Source organism: Mustela nigripes, chromosome 12, assembly GCF_022355385.1.
Source record: "Mustela nigripes isolate SB6536 chromosome 12, MUSNIG.SB6536, whole genome shotgun sequence".
NCBI classification, from domain to species: Eukaryota; Metazoa; Chordata; class Mammalia; order Carnivora; family Mustelidae; genus Mustela; species Mustela nigripes.
In genome coordinates this window covers 147499433-147507573 of record NC_081568.1, presented here as the reverse complement: position 1 = coordinate 147507573, position 8141 = coordinate 147499433, and positions in this window count along the sequence as shown.

Genomic DNA, 8141 nt, shown 5'->3' with positions numbered 1-8141 from the left:
GCGATGACGGCGGGCGAGCGCCTTTATAAGGATCGCGGGAAGCTCCGCCCCTCCCGGCCTCCTGGGGGCGGGGTCTCCGCGCCCCGCCCCTCCGCGCCGCCCTGCGCGAGCCGCCCTGCGGAGGCCCCGAGCCCGCTGCCCCCTCCCGTATGTCGCCCTCCCACCCCCGCTATCCCCTCACGGTGTCCCGCACCTCCCTACAGCCGACCCCCTCCTCACTGTCCTCAGTGCCCCCGGGACTCCAAAAGGCCCTCCCGGGACTCCGACCTCTAAGGTTGGGCTTCGACCTCCTCACCTGCGGGAAAGCACCCACGGGGGTCCCGCCCCGGAACCCTCCCAGGCCTGGGCCTGACCGTGACTCAGCAAAGCAGAACAAAGGCCGCCGGAGATGCCCAGCGCAGCGGCCCGAAGCCCCAGGCCAGAACTAACTGGCTCCCGAGGTCCTATGCGGGACACTTCACTCTTCACAGCCTCCCATCCATTGGAAGAAGTCGGCTTTCAGTTGGCATCCTGCTCCAGCGCCTGCAGCATCTTCCATGATGGCCCCTTATTGGAGTGAGGGACATACCCGCAGTCGGGCCTGAGCATCAGAGGAGCTCCTGGTGGGTAAGGCTGAGAGGTGCCTCAGGAGCACGGGGTCTCCTACCCCCACCTGGTCCTGGTGCCTCAGTGGCCCTCAGGTGTTCACTATAGCCCAAGAGACTCCCCAAGGGCAGCCCGACCCCAGCAGGTCAGCACAGAGTTCAGTTCCACAGGTGGTGCCCAAAGGGCTGGCGTGGCCTGGGGCCTGTTGGCCACATGGGCATCCCAGGAGTCAGACCAACAGCTGTCCAGCTAATAACCAAGAAACATGGTTTTATGGAACCAAACCCACCAGTTCACAAGGTCTGGAGGAAGGTGGGGGGAGGGTCTTCCAAGGAGGTGGGCAAGAAGGGTAGATCACCCTATGCAGTCTCCCAGGTGGGGTCCTGTGAGTAGAAGGCAGACTTGCTGAGTCATGTCCTCTCATGGTGGGGTTTGGGGGAGCAGGCAAAAACCTCAAGGGATGGGAAACCCAGAAGGGAAGGGTGGGTGGACTTGGCTGTCAGGTGTGAAGGTGATTTGCTTATGGGAACACAGCAGGGACCTGTCCACAGGTGTAGATGGTCCTTCCCAAGGAGCTCCAGAGTAGGCACACCCCCTTTAAAAAGGACATATCCTCGCAGGCCCCTCCCTGCATCCCTGTTGTGAGCCTGGGAAAGGCACCTGATGCCCACTGCCCCAGGGTCAGAGGATGGACAAGGGGCAGTTCTGGGCAGAGGCTGCCGCGGCCCACAGGTGTCCCAGGGCAGCCTTGACCCAGAGCCCAGCTTCCCGCTCCCCCCAAGTTTCAGTGGCTTCATTGGAGCGAGGGGGTGCAGAAGGAAAGCCCGGGGGCCCTGGGAACCTCGGGTCTCAGGAAGGGCTCGAGGTGTAGGCCCTGTCCAAATAAGCAGGGGGAATAGACGCTTGCCGCCAGAACCTCCTTTGCTTTCTGAACTTTTGGCCCCATTGGGGACTGTGGTGGGTTTTCGAGGACGGATGGAGAGCTTAGGGGGAAAGAGGGTAGCAGGAAATGGCCCCAGGGAAGCCAACCTGGAGGCCCCCACCCCTGGAGAGTCCCTGCTCTGGCCTTCCCAGGATGCCCTCCTGCTGAGCTGAGCCCTGGCCCTGGCCCTGGCCCTGCCCAACTCTCCTCCCCCAAGGCCAGTGAGAAGTAAACAAGGCAGCAGCTGGGGAACCCCCTGGCAGGGCCCTCTCGAGGCCTGCGGGGAGAGGTCAGGTGGTCTGGCCGGCAGTGAGTCAGCGTCCCATGACCACCCGTCGTAACAGGGGGGATCCCCGCCCCACTGCCACCTAGCTCGGTGACATTTTAACAGGCAGCCATGCCACCGAGGTGGGGAGTGGGGAGCAGTACTCCAGAGCCCACAGAGGCCCAGTGGCAGCAGGGAGACCAGAGCCAGCCAGACCATGTCCCTGGGGTCCCAGGCCCCCTTCTGAGATCTGCTGCTGTCCCCTCCCAGGACTCCAGGAACCTCCCATGTGCCCACTGGGACATGAATCAGAAGACCCACCATCTACCAGTTCTGTTATCTTCAGGCATATGAGAAGCCTCTCAGTCTCCCCATCTCTGAAATGGGACTAGAAATGGGGCTCCTCCCAGGGAGCTGGCTGGGATTTGGCTGCCTTTTGGGACATCAGCTGGGGTGTCAGGAAGGAGACTACAGTAGGGTTTGAGGTGCGGAGCAGAGAGAGACATGAGTCAGGGGTTTCTGGGGGAGGAGCAGGGGTGGCTGGAGGGTCATCTGACTGGGTTTATTGCCCTCTCTAGGCTGTAACCCCCCCAAGGCCTCCTCCCTTACAAAAGTAATCCCATCCCTTGACCACGGACTTTTGATGTTTGGTGTATTTTCTTTGGGGTATGGAGCCAAGCCTACAGGTGGTGCTGGGGCAACCAGAGACAAGGCCATGGCAGGACTCCGGCCACAATGCTCTGGGCCACCTTGAGGAAACTGAGGCTCACAGGGGATTAGGTTCCTCCAGAACCCAGCTCGGGGTCCAAGGGCTGAGTCATTTCTCTGTGGAGGAACAGTGTGCTTCGTGGGTGGGAGCTCCACACCGTCCTCCATAAGGGAGGAATACACTCCCTCCTTGGCTCCTGATCCTGCCAACTCATTCTACCTGATGACTTTCCCCAGGCTCCTCCCTATCTGGAACTCTCCCTCCTCCTCCTGCATTGGCATCTCCTCCATGGGGGGAGGCCTTTCCTGAGCACCCCCTTGGGAAAACGCACAGACACTGGATGTTACCTCTTTTTAACCCCTCCTGCAAAAGTCCACAGCCCAGCCAAGAGGTGTGGGGGGCCGTGGCAGGGTGAGGGTGGGGTGGGTTTGGGGGTGTTCTTAAAGAAAAAGGGCTCTGGGTACAGGAGTGGTGCAGTTGGTTAAGCCTCCGACTCTTGGTTTCGGCTCAGGTCGTGTTCTTGGGTCAAGAGATTGAGCCCCAGGTTGGGCTCCACGCTCAGCAGAGTTGGCTTGGGAATCTCTTTCTCTCCCTTTGCCCTCCCCCCACCTGCTGTCTCAAAAATAAATATATAAATTTTTTTAAAAAACGAAAGCAAGAAAAGGGGCTCAGGGTATGCACCATCAGGGAAATGCAGTAAAGCCGCAAGGCATCATGATTGGAGAGTTCGGGAACGCTAAGTTGCCAGGCATGTAGCTGGAGGACAGGAGCATCAGTCTGGGCTCAGCTGCCTGCATGCCATCCCATGGGGGCGGGACACTTGTCCCAGAGGGGCCACTAAGGGACACCCTCTGCACATGACAGTGCTCCTCCATGGGCAGCAGCCTGCGGACTCCACTCTCATCAACACTGAATGAGGGAAAGGAAGCACGCCAAGGCCCAATTTGGGCCGTATGTGTAAATACTTGTCAGAAAGCTCGTGGACACCTGGGTGGCTCAGTCGGTTCAGCATCTGCCTTTGGTTCAGGTCATGATCTTGGTGTCCTGGGTTCAAGTCCCGTATCAGGCTCCCTGCTCAGTGGGGATCCTTCCCTCTCTCCCTCTGCTGCTCCCCCGACTTGTGCTTGCTTGCTTTCTCTCAAATAAATACATAAAATCTGAAAAAAAGAAGAAAGCAAGCAAGCTCAGTGCCCAGGCTAGGCGGTACTAGGGACCTCTCTAGCTGAGCCGCGTGCCTGGCCAGGAACAAATGTGCAGCCAGAGCATGGCCTAAGGTGGGAGTCCCTGGAGGGAGGCACAGGCCACCTGGGTAGAGGCTGGACTGGACCTCGTCCTCACTACTGTTGCCCACTGGCCAACCCCCTCTCAATTTTGTGTCCCTGGGCCCTTAGCCCTGGGTAGGTCCTTGCCCTGTGGAGATGCCAGCAGCAGCACTGGTTTGCCCCACCCACAGCACCAAGGAGAGCACCCCCACTCGCACACACATCAGATCTGGTGGTCCCCTAAGGCCATTGATTACTCAGAACCTACCCACGCCTGGGTGGAGGCTCAGACAAGGGTCACCAGTGTCACAGACAGAGATCCAGAGATCCGATGGAGCCAGACCTTGCAAGCCTCTCCCATTCTTTTGTGCACTGTTGTGGGCCCCCAGGGGGCCAGCCTGAAGGCAGATGGTTCTGGAACCATCCGTGGAGAAGGTTGGTGGTATGGGGGAGGGAACCATGATGAGACAGTGCAGGGACCCCTGACAAGTTTAGGCGTCCCAGGCTGATCCAAGATGGAGACCAGAGGAGGCATCTGGGCCTGGCAGAGCAGGTGGCTGCAGCTGGAGGCAGAGGGGTGGGGGTGGGGGCGGGGGCTGAAGTTCCCCTTGATAAAAGTTTGGGTGAGGGGCACCTGGGTGGCTCAGTGGGTTAAAGCCTCTGCCTTCTGCTCAGGTACCGGGGTCCTGGAGTCAAGCCCTACATCGGGCTCTCTGTTCAGCCGGGAGCATGCTTCCTCCTCTCTCTCTCTGCCTGCCTCTCTGCCTACTTGTGATCTCTGTCAGATAAAATAAATAAAATCTTAAAAAAAAAAAGTTCGGGTGAGAGAAGGAAGGTTACAGCCCTCACTGTTGCATTTCACATGCATTTCTAATTTCCTTTAAGGTTGGAAATTGTCCCTTAAGGATTCATTTCTCTCCAAGGGCTAAGTGGAGCGTGGGACAGGGACATGCCCAAGCTTAGCCAACCAGAGCACTGTGGCACCCCGGGTCAGGGCTGGGTGGGTAACCCTAGCTGGCCACCAACCCTGACCTCGGCCTTGGGGTTCCTTGGTCCCCAGCAGGCCTGATGCTGTATCACGAGATGCCTTAATCCAGTTGATTTGGGTTTTAGTCAGTGGTAACCACGAGTTCTACTGACCACCCGTCATGCCTGCCCCGGGGCCCCCAATGACAAGGATCCTCTGCACAATGCCGGCCAGCAGCCCGGGGCTCAGCTGTGACCCTGTGGTGCCTTCAGACCCCTGGCAGGTTCCTGTTGGTCATCCATTCAGATAATCACAGTAAAACACTCACCAAGTGCTTCTCTTTTGCCAAGAAGCAGTCTGAATATTTTATGTATGAACTTACCTGCTCCCCTGAGGTAACGTCACACCGTTCGTTCCAGCCCAGGACCTGAGACAAGAGCCCCGTAAGACTAATAGGCCAGAGCATGTCTTTATTTGCCAATGTCAAATCTTCTGTCCCTGTCGGGGAAGCCCATAATGTTCAGACAGTCACACCTGAAAGCTTGGGCAGGAACTACCACAACCAGAGTTCCCCAACGACCTGTGAGAGATGCCTGGCTTTGAGAAATATACCGTTATTAAATCATGGAAATGTGTGGTTATGAAGCCTATCCTGACTGATTATTATCCCCACTTTTCACCCCAGGGAATGAGGCAGAGAAAAGATTCAGTAACTTGCCCAGAATCAGGATTATGAACCCAGGCAGGCTGCCTCTCTAGTCCACGCTCTCGACCTCAACAATATACAATCCCCTGAAGGTTGTCCTGTACCTATCAACTTCATCTCCAAAACCCTGTCCCCCATTCCAGACTGTCTTGCTCCCAGATGCCTGCATCAGGGCATCTACCTCTACCACTACCCTTTTAGGTTCAGTACCTAGGGCCTGTGAATTAAACTGACCAAAAAAAAAAAAAAAAAAAAAAAAGATTAGCAAGAGAAAAGTCAGAATTCTATTTCAGTACTAGGCAGTTAGAATTTGGGGGCTGATAGCCCAACTTAATAGGGAAAGCAGAGGAGGAGATGGTACTTAGGAGGGAAAGAAAAGACTTCTAGGAAAGATAAATGGCTGCTCAGGAGAACGGATGAGAGGTATTAATTGATGGTTTTATAACAATGGGCTTATCACATTATAACAACCACTCTGAAGGGGATTTAGAACAACTGAGTTATTTTGGGAGGCCTTGCTTTCAGGCATATAAGGGAGTTCAAGGAAAAGCCTATTTTCAGATGCTTTCAGCTCGATACAATTTTCATGCCCCAGTGATGTATTCTGGACTCCTTCACCTACAAGGGCCCTTTTTCTTATCTCCCTGCTTCCTTTCTGCCTCCCTCCAGCCCCTTCCACACACCTCTCCCCTCTTGCTGTAGTGATCTTTTCAAAATGTCAGTATGACCATCTCAGTCCCTGGTTTGGATGCTCCCCGTAGCTCCAAGGGTAAAACCCCCAACCCCTGACAAGGTGTGCAAGGACTTGCTCCCCACCCACCCCTTCTCTCACTGAGCTGTAGGGACTCCTTCCATGACTGATCCAGCTGACCCCCTCTTCTGGGGCCAGTCCTCCTTCTCCCCTGGGGCATATCACTAACCTCATCTCCCCAGGAAGGCCCACTATCTTCGGACAAAGAAACTTCCCCCACTGTAAGCTTTCTGAGCTCCATGGACTTTACCTTTCCAGGACTGGATGGAGTGGCCAGAGACAGGATGCCGGCTGGGTAGTGTCCCGGCTAGTGTCCCTGGTATCATTGGTGACTCAGGCATGTCTGACACACGGCGAACACTCAGAACATTGGTTATGAATGAAAATGGAAATGAGGTGTCCAAGGAAAGAAGGGACTGCTGAGGGCCAAGGTGAGGCTTAGGGCAGGACTTCTAAACTCTCAGGGGGCAGGAGATTCCCTTAGCACCTGGAAAGGACAAAACATGCTTAGAACCATGTTTTGAAATATATTAAAATATATTGCATTACACAAGGAGTACTAATATTGAAATGCAATTATCAAAATATAAAAACATGGGGCGCCTGGGTGGCTCAGTGGGTTAAAGCCTCTGCCTTCAGCTCAGGTCATGATCCCAGGGTCCTAGTATCCTAGAGCCCCACATCGGGCTCTCTGCTCAGCAGGGAGCCTGCTTCCTCCTCTCTCTCTTCCTGCCTCTCTGCCTACTTGTGATCTCTCTGTCAAATAAATAAATATTTAAATATATATATATAAACACAAATGTGGGAGGTGCCTGCCTAGCTGGCTTGGTCCATGAACTCTTGATCTCAGGGTCCTGAATTTGAGCCCCACGTTGGAGGGGGGCTTGAATTCATGAGCCTGAGCTCATGACCCTGAGATCAAGGGTCCTGTGCTTTACCAACCGAGCCAGGTGCTGCACCTGTGATTCTTTATTAACTCATTCCATTAAAACATAGAGAGGTAGGGCTGATAAACACCAGAATCACCAAGCAGAAGTGTGTCACTGCTCTTCAGAGGCACCTGCGACACCCGCAGTCTGAAAATCCCTGAAATTTCTGTTCAGTGGTCTCAAATACCACTCATTCTGCCCAACTTCCCTCGCCTCTGTTCATAACTGGAGGAAATGCTGCATTGCAGTTACAGATTAGTAAACATATAAGATGGATTTTTTTTTTCTTTCTCATCTTATCTCCTAGACCTTCCCAGTTCCAGGTCCCTGGACCACAGGTTGAGAAGCCCAGGAGAAAAGGATGGAAAGACCAGCCATTGCCAAGGGCCATGCCAGAAAATCTCTAGGAAGGCAAAGTGGGCTGAGGGTTGGCAGGTGATCGCGATATGGGGGAGTTTTCACTCTGTCGGAGGCAAGACAAGGGAAGAAGGACAAACAGCTTGGAGTCTGGGGAGAGAGCAGGACTGTTCTGTACCTGTTTGGCTCCCTGCTTTCTCCTGGATGGGGATCAGAGTTGCCAACCCCGGCACAGAAGCTGAACCCTTGGGTGAGGGGGTCCTGCTCCCCAGACCTGAAAGGGCCTGGAGGGAGTCTGGCTGTGGACAGTCCCTGGGGAATGAATTATTTCAAGGGCACAGAGAGCAGTGGAAAACTGCATGGGGGCTCAGCAAATGCTCCCGTTTCAAAGGAGAAAGGTAGGAGTCTTCCAGGAGCTGGGACGGCAAGACCCCCACCACAGTGGCAGAATGAATGAATGAATGAATCCAGGAACAAATGCATTAAGGAACACCCAGCCTCCCCTCCCGGGGATGTCACTTCTGCAAGCTTCTGTTCTCTTGCCAGGACCACCCCACTTCCAGCCCCTTTCTGGTGGCAGCACTGGCTTTCTTGGGGATGTCCCTTCTCTCCCTCAGCTTACAATCCCAGCAGGACATTCGGGCATAGCATTGACAAACTGGCAGGTGTGTGGGGAATCCCTCCTGGG